This window comes from Drosophila elegans, unplaced genomic scaffold (genome assembly GCF_018152505.1).
Source record: "Drosophila elegans isolate 14027-0461.03 unplaced genomic scaffold, ASM1815250v1 contig_476, whole genome shotgun sequence".
NCBI classification, from domain to species: domain Eukaryota; kingdom Metazoa; phylum Arthropoda; class Insecta; order Diptera; family Drosophilidae; genus Drosophila; species Drosophila elegans.
Genome location: NW_024545863.1, coordinates 6,465,936 through 6,483,378, shown reverse-complemented (window position 1 = coordinate 6,483,378; position 17,443 = coordinate 6,465,936). Strand labels below are relative to the sequence as shown.

The following is a 17,443-nucleotide window of genomic DNA, read 5'->3' as shown; positions in this document are numbered from 1 at the left end:
AGAAATTGGTGTAACTGATTCAATCACGAACGACAAATATAAGTAGATGGATAAAGTAGTTGGTACATAATTATAATAGGTTTTTAATACTGCGTTAAATTTCTAAAATAGTTTTCCAAACTTTCCAGTGGTTTTCTATGACCTGCTTGATCTAGAAATAAACTAAAAATAGGTCAGATGCTGGAAATATTTCTTTCCAAGTTTTATGGGGTGATGTAAAAGATAATAAATATTTAAATCCCATATCTAACTTATGGTGGTATTATTGATATCCAGCCATCTCAAATATGTCAGCATACAATCAGCAATAAACATTTTTAATCTTATCCCACGCGAAGTTGGCTGTAATCAAATAAATAAGCATCGTACAATATATATATATACAATACATAAATAGTTTATATTGCAGTGTTTAATCTCTGTCTCATCTTACATAGAGAGAATTTTCTATTTCTTAATTTAAGATACAGTTTTTAAAAACTTTTTTATAAAATTAAACAATTTTGTATTGCATTTAATTAAAAAATTCAAATTCCTGCTTGTTGCAATAGTTGGCTTCTAAAAGTTTGACGAACTTTGGTATTAATATTGAATATTTCTAATAGAACATTTAAATAGAATAAAAGCATTTCTAGTTGACCTTAATTCCAATCCGAAATGAGATTATCTTTTCGTGTACCCCTTACCACATCTATACCTGCATTAATTTCCCGACCAAGCACCAATGTGCAACAAAGTGCTATAGCCACGAAGCAACAAAAGAAACGTAATGACCCAAAAGCGATTCTATTAATAACAACCGCGAAGCATATCTAACCGTAAACTATGTTCTTTAGTCCCTAAGATATTCCCCCCTTCCCTATTCGACCTGCTCCATTTTCCCTGTGACAGGCGCAACACACGCCCACTTAAATGGTTAGGCAAGAAAACCAGAGCCCCTCGTTGTCGTTGTTGTAAAGCAATTTCTTGTATCGGCCTTTCTTTTCCATTCTTCTGCCATTCTATCTTGCCTCCCCTTTCCCTCGCACATGAATCTACCTCTATATATATATATATATATGCATGTGAATGTATGTATGCGTCGCCCCCGTGCATTGGTGTGTGTGTCACCAAATGTCATTGACACGATTTGCTTTATGCTACAACTCGCTCTTCGTCACACAACCGCACAAAAGCAAAGCAGCCGCAGCCACAACAACAAAAACAGCGGTAATGCACTGAAAACAATTTGTGTATAAAATCGAACTAATTTAAATTCCCTTAAAATAGGGATAGCATTAGAATAAACGATCCAGTCCGAGCTAGTCAACTTTGGAAATAGCCTAACCAACTTAAATCGAGAATTCTGAAAACTCTCAACTTTGCAACTCTATATTTTTTAATGAACAGTACACCGAATCTATTCCCCATACAATATTTCGTATTATTACTGCTCCCTGTGGTATGGGCAGATCGATTATACTACAAAGCATTTCGTAAGGACTTCTTCTTCTTTCTTAAAACGTATACGTACGTTTTAATCACAAAACCCATGATTGACATTTTTTGAGATTATTAATAAAGTGAATATCAAAAACTTGCCTGAAATTCTTTACATGGAGTACATCAGAAGTTGAATTACACAACTATGTATCAGGACACTTTTCTTTAAATACCTTTTAGATTTTCACTCTCTTTAATCGCAGTGTAGATGCATGTGCGGCAACGATTACTTGGTGTTTATGTGTTCGTTCTGTGGGGCCACCTCAGCATTTTTCCACTGTCTGACTTTGTTTGTCTCGTCTTATTTCCACCTCTGCATTTCACTCGCCCCTTTCATTTCGGCGCCCCTTTCATTCGCCGTCCGAAAGCATGCGACTGAGCAAGATAGAGTGTGTCAGAAGAGAGGGAAGAACGCTAGCAACTAGATTGTTATCAGTTTTCAAAAAAGGCACCGACGTTCGGTACAAATTCTTGTTGCTGCGAGCTTTTAAAAATGATTGAACCAAATTCTGGGCCAGCGATGCATGTTAAATCAGAAGCGGAATGAGGCAGCCTTCAAGCGAACAGGGGAGATGAAACAGGTGCAAGTTTGGTTGCATAGTGCGAATTTAGAGCGAATTGCCAATGGGCCTCATTAAAATGTCGCCATCAATCAGTCAGCCAGTCAGCCATTCATTTATTCATTCAACCGAACATTTCACCTCAGCTGAGCATATTAAAAATACATTAAAGCTGAATATTTGATTTACAATTTTTTTCGCTCATTAGTAGATTATAACACTTGGCCATGTGTCAAAAATACGCATTTAAGTAAGTTTAAATTCCATATCAATTTAACTCACCGAAGTGAGAATCAATCAGAAAGCCCGTTAATTATAATTGCATTCTTTGGCTTACGCGCTGCCGTTGGTTAATGTTTTATAATTAAGTGATTAAACCCAATTAATAATTTTGCACTTGTGGTACTTTTAATAAGTGAGTTTGGTAAGTGAAAAGTATTCTTAAATTTAATTAAAAAATAAAATTAATTTAATAGTCCTTACGTTATGTTGTTATCTTAATATAACTTAAAGATGGTATGTTGCTTACTGCAAATTATAAACAACAATTGTTAAGCTCGGCTAAAAATTGTTTAAATTCTTCTATTTTTCATGAATTGGAGCTGCAATTTAAATTTGTTAACTGATTTGAGTATATAAATATTTTGTTAGTAATAGAGATGATTAAATTGCAAAAGAAAATATTAAAGTGTTCAATACAAATTTCACTATGTGTAAATTGAACAAAAAATAATTTAATTCAAATTTAATACTAACAAGTGGCTACAACAGATTTACAAACAATGTGCGTTTGAGTCGAATCTTTGGCAACGCGTGTATAACAGTTAAATTTCACTTGTCTGCCTTCCGAATTTCCGTGGCGACTATCCCCCCTCACTAAGACCACTATCCTAGTGCATATCGCATGTCGCATAAATTTATTAGAAAGAATGTTCTGCCAACTGTCAAAATGCCCGACAATCTTCCGCCCACCCTTTCCCCTTCTAATCCGCTCGTGTGCAGTTTATTTGAGGAACGTGAAATGTTTTGGTCTCCAGTTTGTGTTAGACGGCCACATAGACCAACTCTAATTCCCACTCCGATTCGCATTTCCATAACCATTCCCACTATATAAATATATGTGAGTATGCATATGGATGATTCTCTATTCATGCACTCGAAAACACAAGATTGAATTTGTAATATTTAATTTCAAACTTATCTTGTTGACAATTCTTATGATTATGATCCTTGAATTTCACACCTTAAAAGCTTCTCATCTTTTAATAAAGTTGTTTACAAAAAATAGATTGGGAGCACAATTTTTTCCCAGTGTTCGTATATACATACCTACGTATGTGGATGTGTATATCTGTCCGTGCCGTAGCTTGCATGTTTACTCATGTATTTGCATTTCGTGTGACATAAATCACGCAGCCGACACGCCGCCCAAGGCACAAAGCACAGACCATGGAAGTGGGGGGCGGGAAAGCATAGGTATACAGAGGTTGTAAGGTGAAGGGGCAAAGCAGAGCCAGGGGTAGAAATGGGGGAAGGGAAGCGGTTAACGTGGGCGACACCTTCAGGGCGACATCCATGAAGCAGAATCCAGCTGACTCTCCCACCTCCCCCTTTGTATTCCAACTCTGTTTCGCCTTGCCAGCGGCAGCGGAAATGTCGCGCTGCATTTTTCAATGAGTGCGTTGATTATTCTCGACTACCAGCTCTTTGCGCCTTCCACTTTTCCACCCACTCCTCAGGCCAGTTCCTTCGATGTCAATATCACAAGGAAAAGATGTCAAGAAAGGAAGAAAAATAAAGAGTTAAAAACAGGAAAGCTTCAAATGGAAAAAGTATTGCGACAAGGCATACGAAATTAATTAAGCCCCAGAGTAAAGTTTACCTTCGGTCCGATTTGAATACTCTGAAATTAAAAGCATGCCTGAAAAAAGGAATTGTTTAATAAACTAACTTACTCTCTTTAATCATAGAGTAGTAACGACTAATTACAATATTATACAATACTTTTTCTGTAAATATAAGAGTGCCACTAAAATATTATAAGCAGATTTTCTTTTTTTTTTTTAATTCTGAAAAGCTATCCTTGTAATTCACTAATAAAATAAATCTAATTAAACAACGTCTCTGCAAAAGGGCATTTCACGTTCTTACTTAAATATGCTTTTGCAATCCATTTGGATATTGATTGAGGTTTTCCCTACCAAGCGCTTGATCTTTATTAATTTTATATTTTATTTTCTCTCTTTTAACTTTTGTGGTAATTTTCCTTTGACCTTTGACATTTTGCATTTTCCTCCTTTCACTTATTGATTGCATGATTGAGTAATTGCAAGTAATATTCCTTTGCCCCACAAACGTATTGAAAGGTAATTAACTGTATATGGAGTGAAGTTGGTGCAATTAGCTGAACATAGCTGTACGGAAATCCATTTAAACGTTGGCCTACAGCAGAGATTTAGTAGTAAGAGTGGTTCTTCCTTTCGGCAAATCTATTGATGAGCAATTTCATGCAGATCCGACTCCATTACGTCGTTGACTGACTACCTTCGCACGGCTCAAGGCAGGTAAAATTTAATTACACCACCTCCCAATTGACATGCCTGCGAGAAGGGATCAAGTCAGGGGCGGAGGTTAATATGGAGGCTGAGATGGCCTGTCGGTTTCATTCCATTCCCATTTGCATTGATTTGGCCCTGGGCCTGTCGCCACTCAAAGTGTCGGATGGCACACAAACCGCACACAGGACGACTTGATCAAGATTTGCGTAGGCAGATGTACTAATATGTACATTAGGGTGGACCGTGGGTGCACAAAATTATATTGTTCTGATATTAAAGTCTATCAACCAACCGTGCGTTTACACCAAATCAAATTATTCACGTTTACCAGTTTAGTTTTAAAGGAGGTAAATTAAATCAAGTCTAAAGTTTTTGAAATACACAATGAGAGCAAACCATTTTAATAATAGCCGATTAGTGCACTCATAACGTTCATAATTTGTCTAGTAGAGCTGCAATTTTATGCTCATGCATATGCATATCCAGAGCGAGACACTGGCTTCTTTTTTGAAACACTTGAGCGGCAAATCAAATCATCTTCTTACTCCCGGGGAGGGGGATACTCACGTCAAGAGTCGCTGATTCAATTAGCGCACAAAATAGTTATCGAAATGGATATGGGAGTTGATGGGGATGTGGCTGTGGCTCTGAATGTGAGCAGAAGTGGCAATGGAACTGATGCCAGTTGCCAGTTCCCAGCTGGCTTGGCCGTGTAATTGCTTATAATGTGCGCATAAATCGGTTCCATTTCGAGGATCCGAGCGGAGAGAGAAGAGCAGGACATGGCAGAGTGGTATCTGTTTTCGTGGGCCACTGTCTGTGGCTCACTCTGTGCCACCGCAGATGCGCAGCGCACCAGCGACACGCAACTTTTCGCCTTTCCAGCCATGACACTTACTAACAAAAACGAGATTATAATTTTGAAGTCAGATGTTAATCTGACTTATGGTAGTAAAGATTGTTTTCTAACGTATTTATTCAAGTAATAAGTGTCAAAGCTCAATAACGTTTGTCATTGAAATTGATTGGTAAACAAGGAAAAATTGATTCCTACACTATTATCTAATCAACATTTTATTTTTAGCACCAAATTCTTATTTTAAAGAAATAAAAATGTTTGTTGACTAATTGCAATTTTCCTGTAGCTTGGTGTAATAAGCAGTGGAGAAATGCAGCACCGTTGGCGGAATATACAAATTCTAAAATGCATGCAAATGCTTTGCCACTGCTAATAATGGGCATTATCATGATTTTGATGCTGCTCAACCGCCTGCCATCCGATCTCTCCCCCCAAGCCCTTCGCTTAGCCCCCTTTTAACCCTTCCCAGTCCCCTTAACCCTCCACGACCCCCCAGCACCCTACCACGCTCCGTTTGATGATGATGAAGCGAGCTCTGGTTGGGTAACTCGATAACGATTCCAACCAGGCAACCACTCCATTGGCGGTTCCGGGGGTGACAACAAAACTATGCAGTCTAGGTGGGTTGTAGCACACTGTCGCCCCACACCCACACACACACCCTCTTGTCCCGCCCGCGCTCCATGGAGACTTTGTGTGACTCTGACATGCATTTCTCACGATGCGAAAATTTTGTTTCACTTGACATTTTGACATTTGACAGCTGGCGCAAAATTAACCCAGCTCGCGGGACGAGGAGGTGGTGTTAAAATTGCAATAACATCTAAAGCTACGAAATATACCCCCAAAAAAGGGGAAGTTATTTTTTTGCACCGAACCAACTGGCATTTTCCCACAAATTTATCATGTTCGACAAGTGGCCATGGGTTTAAACGGGGTATTTTGGGTGGCAGGGAGTTACTTGCGTGTAAAACGCCGCCAAGATGCATGGCGATGATGACCTAATTGAATGACAGCCCTCAAGCGGAGTAATCCGCCAGGGCTGGGGTAAAAGGAGCAGCAACAGGAAGGCAGATAAGCAGAGAGATTTGGCTGATGAGTTGGCAAATTTGAATTGGACGGAATTAGATGTCTGAGTATCTGTGTGGGTGAAAGGCACATATTCACACAGCACATGATTAGAAAATGCTCCCACATTTAAGATGTGTATAAATCTGAGTACGAGTTTTAAGAAGTTAAAGACTTATTATTTCAAAGTCATTATTTATGCAACTGAAATAACTTAATAAAATGTTCTTGAAAACATATTTTGAGTAGTTTTTTAATACACATTAATATTTTCATAAATAACTTTAATCTCTTTTCTTATGTCCTAAAAGCATTTTAAAAATTTTTCCTCGAATTTGGCATTTCCATTTCAAAACTCTTGCACTGACGCTCAAATGTAGGCAACATTCTTGTTGCCTTGGGGTCTCCAATTTGATTTAATCTTTTGATAGCCAAGACTTCTGACATCGACCACCCCCTCGAGGCCTTGGGCCCCGCTCAACCCCCTCGAACATGTGCATTACGATGCCCTCGGTCCACCGACAATAAATCCTTCTTCATCTCCATCTTCAAGGGGTTATTGTTGAGGCCTCTGTTGCTGATGTTGTTGTTGTCTTTTGTTGTGCGGTTGATGGAACACGTTGTCAGTGTGCCTGTGTCTGTCGCTGTCCCTGTCTCTCGTGCTGACTTCCCTATTCCCTCTTTCTGTTCTACACATGTCAGCTGCAGAAATATCCATTCATTGTTGTCGGCGCCTTTCTCCTGTTTCGGGCCAGAAGGGAGAAATGGGGTGGCGAGGAATCCAATTCGGCCTGATTTTGACACCCGGCCACTGGGTATTTTTGTATGGAATTAGAAGTCGGGAAAATGAGTTTTGTTCCTCCAATCAGCTTTTTATTCCATGGAGGGAGCCTTACGACACACAGCTGAGATGTGTTCAAAACAGAAAAATGTTCTTTAGCTTTGGATTTCATTTCAATTATATTCCCCTTGTTATTCGAAATGAGAAGCTTCAGGGTAATTAGCTTTTTCTCCTGTTCTGTTTTTAAAGAAGAACTTTGTTTTTCCATAGTTCTCACTCAACTTATTTATTAAAAAGTCCCATTTATACTTTACAAAATCCTGCTTTTGCTCAAAAACTATATAACTTTAAAAAATGTTGTCTTAAAAACATCTAACGAAAGCTGAAAATTTAATTTGCCCACAAATATTGATCATATATATGTAGAACAAATTTTCACTTTGTCATTCACTTCACTTTGCCAAATGCAAAACTTTTCCCATTTCATAGTTGCTTTGCCTGTCACATACAATACCATGGAAGTGTGTATAAATATATCGAAAAATGCAGAATGAGCAGCAGATAAAGCAATGTGAAATACGAACAACAGAAACTACAACGACAATTGACCCACAATTTTAAGGCCAGAACCATTCTAGATTTTTGTCTAGTTTTGTCAGACTTATTTATAGAAGATTGGGCCGACAAGTCGACAGGGTTGAGCTTAGTTAAGTTTTTTTATATAGCATCACAATGGAGACGGAGGAAAGGGTAAAGAGAAAGGTTAACAAGATGGACAAATAGAAGAATGGACAGGACAAGAAACGGCTGAGGGAAAAGTCTTCAATTCTATGCTATAGAAACATCTAAACAGACTAAACTGTGCGATTTTTGTCTGGGTTGTCGCAAAACCTTTTTCCTTCCCTCTTGTTGTTTCTCCTTCTTTGCTTCATTTTTTTAGGAACATTATTACTCTTGGTTTGAGCAAATATTTATGTAAACGAGATACATAATGATTCTGGTTTACAGAGAATATACGAGAGTTTATTAAGATTACCATCTGATGACAATCAATTTTACATTTTTTGGTCCGGTTTTAAGTTTTTAGGCATGACAAAACCAACTTCAATTTCCTTCAACCGCTTAAATATATTGATGTTTTAAGATAAACTTATACAATTAAGCATTAAAAAAGCTCATTGTATTTGCCTGCAATGTCTGAACTCTTCTCCTCAACTACACTGTATTTGCATTTATATTTGCATAAATAAAGCTTTCACAAGCGATCCAAGCAGCGCCAAACAAATTGCTAAAAGTTCTACCAAGGCGGAAGAAAATATGGCATACTAAAAAGGAGCAGCAGCAACAGTAGGCGAAGGAGTCTCGGGCCTGGAGAAAAGCAGTCCAATTGAAAGTCAAAACAAACGAGCTGCTCTTGGGGCCACGCCTTCTCCCTAACCAGCCGCCCCCGCTCCTGACATTGTCTTTGCTGCTCATAAACTTTTTGGCTTTCGGCACGTTTTGCCATTATCCATATGCTGCCGAAATTCCCACCCCTCGTCGGGTATGCTTTGCATATGTGCAGTCACAACCGGAAACGGAAATGAAGCACAAAAGTTCAGTTCTACTCAGCATACGCTCCGACTTTTGGCAGCCATAATAGTTAACTACACATTTGTTGGCCCGGCATAGTGCTCTCCTCCCGCCCGCTCACCAGCTTTTGTTTAAAGTGATTTTATGAGCCCCGAGTCCGACTTCTGCTGACCATGATTTACTTAACCCGAATAAGGGTAAAAAAAATAAAATAAAAGCCGAGAGCTCATAATTCATGGTCGGCACTAATTGTCCATCTGTCTGGCTGCCTTTGTAAAGCCGTAATTAAATCCAGACAGGAAGGAGGCTGTGGTGGCAGTGGTGGTGTCTGGTTGCAGATTTGAAGTTTTATTTTGTTTGCTGCCAAACAGAAATTGAGCTTCAGATCTGGGAACTGTTGATGAAAGTGGCTTTAGTCCTCTGGTGAGTTGATGGTATATTGCGCATACGTCATGTGGCCCACAGACTATGGGAGCTGCTCGAGGCCCCCGTTTGTACATAGTCACCTTGCTTTGGACCAACCCAAGCTTGACACTGCTGCAGTTGAAGGGACTGCATAAAGATTTATGCAATAAATGGGTTGGTATCACTCGAGGTTGAGTCATCAGAATATGACAAAGCCAGTGGACCATCTATCGAGGATATAATTAAGTGGCTTGACAAGTGCCTGACGAATGTCAGGCAAATTGGAACCAGGAAACCGAAATATTTATTAAATGAAAACAGACTTTGGTCAAAGCAAGCTCAGCGCCCATGAAACATGTTTCATGAGCAGTTGCTGAATCTTAAAATGATTTTAATAGAATATGGACTTAAAAAAATAAAATAATGGAAAGTTTATCTTTATACTTTATTATCAATATAATAGACTGTAACCATAAAAAATATTAACTTAACATAATTAAATGGAATATGCCATAGTCAACATACACGTGTTTTTTTACCAATTACATTATCTTGACAGTTTTTATTGCTTATTTTTTACCCCTATTGAGATTATAATTTAAATTAGCTTAACATTTGGAAAGAAACTTTAGTAAAACTGCAAAAAGTATTAAAGAGTAAACTTTACCACAATATGGTCAAATATTATTAATTATTTCTCGAATTGCTCATCATGACCCACTAATAACTTGTTCTCTTATTCCCATTGCAGAACTTTGACGCCTAAGTGAATTTCAAACAAATCAGCAAAGCAGGGAATAAATAAATCATTTGAGGTACGTTTGAAATGCAGCGCGAGTACGTAAACAAGTTTAAAACAGAGAGCGCAACAAAAAGCGAAAACTGCAAACAGAAAGTCATTTGCAGTGCTTACCCTAACCACATCCGCAATTTCAATTACACAACTTTTCGGAAAGCGTGGAGCGTTTGCTCATTGCACCAAAGGCAATCTCCGCGTGGCTATGCCTTGCCTCTCTATCTTCGAGAGCCAGGGGAACCAAGGGAACCAAAAACAAATGTGGAAAACTCTCACTAAAGGCCATGCCAGACTTAATGGTTTAATTAAATGGGATTTTAACTAAAAGGGGATAGGGCAAGGCTGAAGAAACGGAAATACTGGAAGGGCAAGGGAGGCATCCGAGGGGGTTTCATAAAAAACACGTCACTCCAACTTTTGTCAGTCTCCAAGCTGTGTGAAACTCAAGAGATCTCGAAGATGCTCATACGCCGCGTTGCCTTCGGCACTAGCAGAAAAAGACGGAGCAGCACAACGAGCTGCAGCAGATGTTTGCCTAACCATCTTTATAGTTCAAAAGGGGCAGGGAATCTACCCTGCATTTTCCCCCTTTCCCAACTCCCCAAAGGATTTTCATCAACACGAGAGTGAATTGCGATTCAAGCAATTTTCAATTTTCATTTTTAAAGGCAGAGACGGATAAACCGCTCAACAATATGCTACATAGATGTGCACACACAAAAAGAAATGTAATCCTATTTTAAGATTTTAGTCATGTTGCAAGGTTATTTCATTGTTAACTTTTTGTCCATTGAAAAGGTATTTAAATTTTGCTTTCTGAAATAATTTACGATATTGGAAAGTGGGTTGAATTTTGATGAGCCTCAAAAGATTTAAAGCCCAGTCAATTTATGCACTAGGTTAATAATCTATTTGAATATAATGGCTTTTCCAAAATGTTCATGATTTATTAAAGCAAGCATAATATATGAGTTAAAACCATTTTTTCCAAGAGTATATCATTTAATGGTTTATACATTCGTCTTTATTGTAACAAAAAAACATGGGTCATATGTGCATTTTAATTCCAAAATTGTGGATTTTATTCATTTTTTCCCGCTGTACGTGTAAATCTTCCTTTATAGCCACTGCAAACTTGTCGCGCTCGAAAATTTCTATCATTCCTTCTGGTCTAAGCCCAATTTTTCGATTCGCTATCCTTGCGCGCTTGGCAAATTGCAGTCGAGCGTTAGGCCATGACACGCCCCCTGCCCGCCACGACTCTCTCGAGGCTTAAGCAAAGCGTTAAATTCGAGAGGAAGAAAATGCGAAAACTTACGCTAAAGATTCTTTTTGCCTCTTGCCACTTTCAACTTATTCCTACTTCCACCTCTTTTTCCATTTGGCCTTGTCTGCTTTGCCAACTTTCACTGTTGTTGAGCACAAAATGAAGGAATTAATGTTAGACTCCTAGGGTTCCCGCGCTTCCTCTCGCTTCTAATGAAATGGCTTCGGTTTTCGCTTTCTATTTATGTTTCAGTGTCTTCTTTGGTGTTTTTTTTAAATCTTTTTTTTTTTTGGAACGAAAAGAGAATCGCGAAGAGTATTTAAAGTTGCGGCAAATGAAGTCAGGTTAACAACTGGCAGTGAGCTTTCGTGGCCCTGTTAAGTGCATTCGAGAAACGGTAAGCAACTCCGGCTTATCTTCACTTGGTATTTTATTTAGCTTTTCTCTTAGGACTTGATCCCTATGATGTATTTTGAGCTTCTAGCCACCAAGCGAGTCCAAAATGAGCACCTCAAGTTGCGGAAACGGTTTAAGAATGATCAAAAGAATTAAAATTGTAAATAAAACTTTTCGTAATACAACCTTATGCCAATTTATGGTAACTAAAGTGGACAAAAACTGTCATTAAACTACAATTTATTTAAATACTTTAATTTAATTTGCATTTCCAACAGATAATTTTTTCTGTTCGTTTCTCGTCCTTTTCACAGCTTCATTCCCCACAAATGGAAACTCCCGGGAAAAAGAATAGTTTGCTTGGCAAACGATTAATATCTGACCCTGGCAACAAAACTGACAAATTCACACAATTAGGATAGCCAGACGAGGCTCCTTTTCCCCTTTTTACCCTGCTGCGCCAGGCTTGCAAATATTTGCGCGCAATTTTTCATATTAAACGACAGGCAATGGGGGGCGGGGGAGGGGGCGTGGTAAGCGGTGGCGGAAATAAAAATTGCAGGCGGGGCTACAAAAAGTAGCAGCAACTGTGATCAATCTTCATGGCAGAAGAAGCTAGTGGAGTCCCAAATCGGGAATGAGACAGAGGAGAAGGCAGTTGCAACACATTTTGGAGGTCCCCAGGCTCTGCTCAGCCTGCCATGTCCTGTCGGGAATGAGGAGGAGAAAAGGGAAATGTAGAAGTGGAAAATGGAAGATGGAAAGGATGCGAAAGGCAAACCAGCAACAGGAATAGCAACCTTCAACCATTGGCTCCTGACCGGGAAATTGCAACATATTTGCAATTGTCGTTAGGACGCCAAAAAAAGACGAAGGAGGGAATACACTCGTAGCTTAAAAGGACGAAAGGACCGAGGGAAGAGGACTTATTGCCCAAACGAATGAAGATGAAGTGAACCGGGCTTGGCCGGCACTTGAACTGCCTGCCAGCACTCCGGAGCCAAGATTGATTGGCCTCCAGTTGAAGTCGAATCGGAAGGGGGGAAAAAGTGTCACTTCGCGTTTGCCCTTCACTGTCCCCGGGCCACTTTTCGTCCTTTTTGCCCTGAAATTAGTTGGCCTGTCAAAAACTTAACGAGGCCAACGGGTGACCAACGTTGAAGACGAGATGATGGCGCAGGCCAAGTCCCTTAAGGGGATGGTGCAAACAAACTGCAACAATAGTGGCATGGAAAGAGTGTTTGGGAACAAAAAACAAAAGGGAGAAATTAAGTTTTGAAACCGGAAAAACTCCTGAAGCTATTTAATCTTTAATTTTAGATATGAAGAAAGCCCGTAGTTTATTTTTGATAACTTTACAGTACTTTAAAAATTATGATTGGTGGTTTTTCAATTGAAATTCAAAATTTTTAGTAAGGAAACATTTTTTGCTATCTTAAAAGATTTTATATATGTATTTCTATTTCCATTCCATTTAACACATTCCCTCTTGGGGTATCGTGCTAGGTAAATGTTTTGCTTTTATTTTGTATTATTTTCTGAAGCTGTTGTTGCTTTGTTTTGCAATAAACACTTCGTAGTGCTTTCATCTGAGCAACTTCCCTGCCCATTGACATTACCATTACCCCCTGCCCTGCCCTTTCCGACCTCCGACCTCCAACCTCTCCAGCGTCCTTCAATGCTTGCCAAATGACTTTGGAATAGTTTCTCTCATTTCTTTATGTTCTCAACCGTTCCCCTGCTGTGGTTGTATATGTAGCACCTAACCTTTGGCCTTTGAAGTCATTTGTAATGCTCTGGGTTATTGCGATTTTGGCTGTGCTCTGTTGCTCATCTGTTTTTCAGGTACTTTGCGCCGTTTTTGCTTTGACTACCTTGTCATTTCACTGGCTCGGCTTTGTCGCTTATCTGCTTTCTTTTATTACTATTACTTTTTTAATCTGCCCTTTCTCTGCGTTTCATGCTTTGATGTTGTAGTGCTCTTATGCGTTTCCTTTGACCTTGCTGTAAATTAAAATTCCAAAAAGTCCGATTTCTTTTTAAGTTTCGGAAAGTTTTCAGGCTTTAGTGAATATCTTTTAGATTTTGCAGCCTGTGTACGAGTTATCCAAACTTCAATCTCTATTCATTTTCATTAGCACCTTTAACATTTTGTTTACAGAAATTGTGATAAACGTTAAAAATTAATTTGCATATTTAACAACGATCTGAGACCATAAAAAACGCTCTTTTATTTTTCAATTAAATTCAATTTTTTAACGTTTGTAGAAAATGCATCATAGAAATTGCGCTAAAAAAACAAGGTGAATTTTTCGCAATTTCTATAGGCCTTGTTTGCAATCTAACCATAGTAGCCACGAGCAACGTAAGAAAACAAAAGCGTTAATATTCTGCATAGGCAATGTCGGCCATATTCCACATACGCATGTGTTGATTTTGCCACAACAATGCACCGGCCTTTTGGCTATTTGTTGTAACCGCTCCGCGGCTGTGAGCCAAATTACCTTGTCGCTGTGGCTTAGCTACGTGGCTCTTTGAACTGGGGTGTATATTCCATTAGTGCAAAACTGTGTTACCGGGAGATATAAGCTTTTCCGACACTACAAACTTTGTTAACTCTACTGACTCCTCGGAAATTGATAAAGCTATGATGGTTGTTTACAATCATTCGGTTCCGCGATTCGCAGGAGATCTTATTAAATGGTATACAGGTTGAATTATTCATTAAGACACATAGCCTTTCTTAACAGTACTTTTTAAGCAATCAAAAAAAAATTACACTTAGAAAAATAAATACCTTAACTTTAGGAAGGTGGTCTAAGCGATGAACTTACAATACATATTACGAAAACAATTTTATTAAAAAGGAGCTAGGGCTGTATGGCCTGGTACATGTTCTTAGATACTTTTCCAGAAAGTCATTTATTGACAAAAGGTATTTAAAATGACTTTAGTTAAGCTTTCGAACAAATAAAGAAAGTAGGAAAAGAATTTAAAAATGCAATTTTTCCCCATTTTCAAAGCATATCTCAAAGGCAAAGCATTAGAGCTCATCGTTTATATTTGCTTGTAGTTCCTGCCACTTTCTATCTCGACCAACTGTTGAGCCTAAACGCTGACCTCTTCGCTCCCCTCCCCTTGCTCTCTCGGAGCCTTTGGCATAGTTCTTGGTCCCAAGGCGCCGGCAACTATTTATAGCCCCCACTCATCTCTACCGCTCGCTGCCCACTTTCCGCTGCTCTCGAAGGCGTGCTACAGTTTTTGTAGCTCTTCTCTGCGCTTTCCCCGCCCCCACCCCTTTTGGCCACTGCTTGCTAGCCACTTGTCAACTGTTGACGGTTCTTTGTTGTCTGCCTCTTGCTGCCGGGTGCCCTCCGCCCTTCTCCTCGCAGCCATGTAGTTGTTGCTGTTTATTTGCCATCTTTGTCTGCTGCCTCACGGGGCTGTCCATTTATCTGTTAAGGCACAAGCAAACAGCAAACAGCAAACAGCTAACGGTAAACGAAGAGCCAGCCGAGAACCGAGAAGCAGAAAAACGGGAAGCATTCAGCCTTGTACAGCTCTATCTCTATCCTTCTCTGTCCCTTACACAGCGAGAAAAGGCGAAGTCTTAAAAATGTTTTAAAAGAGTTTTCGCACTGATTTTTAATACAAATTCCGGTTTTCCGATTTAAACTCTATTTAAAATAAAAATATTTTCTGGACCTATAATATTTTAACTTTCCTTATTAACTACGATGGCTAAACACAATGCTCTACGTGAAAAATAACAAATCCATTCAACCTATTTTTTTTTAAACTTTCTTATTTTACATTAAGTTATTTTGCTTCTGCCTTATGCAACTTCATTTTTTGAAGTGTAACAAATTAATCATTCTTATTTTTGGAAAATCAGATAATTTTATTTAGATTTTTTGACTTTAAATACTGAAAGTATAATCAAAAAGCAAAAACAATAAAACCAATTGCTTGCAAATGGTTTTAAAGTACAAATATAACTCTTTATTAATTTGATTGTTAGTATCAACTTTTGCAGCTGTGTAAAAAAAGGACACGGGTGTGTCCTCCATGCATGGCAATCCAATTATCATACGGCCCCTAGGTGCTGCCATGGTGCCCGGCGACTCTAATTGGAAACAAACAGCTTGGCCCTGTCTGCGTCCACCCACTTAAACGCCCACCCGCCCCTCTACCCGTCCCCACGCCGCCAAGAGTGGAAGTCAAAAGGCAGGCCAGTAAAAAGTTCAGCAACAAAAACAGCGGAAAAGAAAGCAGGCAAAAAGTGGAAGGGCGGCATAAAAAAAAAAACAGATTTTGTAGATTTACATATCCCCAGCTCCTTATGGTGGACCTATAGAATTTCCAATGCAAAGCATTTCCAACCCTCAAGAAAAGCTTTAGCTTTGGGTCCAGCCCGTGTTTATTTAAAATTCATTCATTCACAGTTTTTATGCCACCAAATTGTTGGCCAAGTTTGAGAGAACGCCGGAAGAAATGTAGAAAAAATAACGAAACACATTTCCCGTCAACGATGGAATCAAAAATATTGAATTTGAATGCCAAACTCCCGTTTGCCCCATTCCTCGCATGTCGAAAAACAGTTTATACATTTTAAGGTGTTTGTTGTTTTTTTTTTTTTGCTGTTTCGGTTTGGGCCACAACACAAAGTTGATCGACCAAAAAGCGAGGAAAACGGGACAAGGAGCGCGTTGAAAAGTTTCCGTTGCAAGGGATGGTCAGAAAAGCGAGGAAAATAGGGAGGGACAGATTCAATGAAGCAAAGCATGTGCCCTGCAGCTCTATTCGCGGTTTTGATTACGCGAAAAGTGTTTCACAAATTGGATTGATCCCGAAAGTGAAAGCGTAAAACGAAAAACGAAAACAAAAGCAACTTTCTCGTGTTAAGTGGAAAGTTGTTGAAACCACAAAAACGTACTTAGCAGTGATTAAGGAACATTATTTGAATGGCTGCATAAATCTTAAGAATTAGTTTTCGGTGTGAAACTAAAATATTTGACATCGCAAAGTTAAAAGCTAAGCTCGTTAATGCATTTCGAAAATATTGACAGCACGAATTTAGCCACACATCTTTCATTTATTATTTAGGACTTCGGTTGTTTTTAAGCATAAAGCTGATTTATTTATTATCGTTAATTGATACTGGCTTGTCTTAAACTTAAATTATTTTATTTTATTTTATTTTATTTTTTTATTTTAAATTATTTTGAATACTTAGTTTTCATGAATATTTTATATTTTTTTTGCTAAGTTATTAATATCTTTTTATTTAACTGCAGGCAAAAAGGATATTAATGTTTGTTGCTGATCACTCAAAGCTTTTTGAATCCTATGAAATTATTATAACAAAAAGTGTCATAAATTCAGTGCTTTTCACTAACCACTGAGGTTTTTATGTCACTCCTCCATTTGACAAATAAAAACCCGAAACTACAAAAGCCAGCACAAAATATATGCAAACGAAAACTTTGTGGCACAAGCATTCAAAAAATAGAGTGAAAACAAAACAAGGGAAAAACACAAAAGCGAGAACAAATACGTCATAGCCTTCAGGGGCGTGAAAGGGGCGTGGCTTAGACGGTGGGCGCTGTGCGATTGCAGGACGACCGTTTTTTAATGCAATTTGTGAGTGTCGTGCGAGTTGGACGCGATTCGGACGCGTTTTGGTCGCGGCTAGGCCG

General features: G+C 38.8%; 1 protein-coding gene across 4 annotated transcripts in view; it reads left to right on the top strand.

The window, feature by feature from the left end:
* LOC108140540 (trophoblast glycoprotein) overlaps positions 1-17,443 on the top strand; it is a 43,555-nt gene that overhangs the window by 17,269 nt on the left and 8,843 nt on the right. For 2 of the 4 annotated variants that reach the window (XM_017263369.1, XM_017263368.1), the window contains one exon: positions 10,037-10,100. The exons of the other annotated variants lie outside the window; for them this stretch is intronic. The gene's annotated coding sequence lies outside the window, so the exon portion shown is untranslated. The remainder of the gene's footprint in view (positions 1-10,036; positions 10,101-17,443) is intronic. 4 annotated transcript variants of the gene reach the window in all.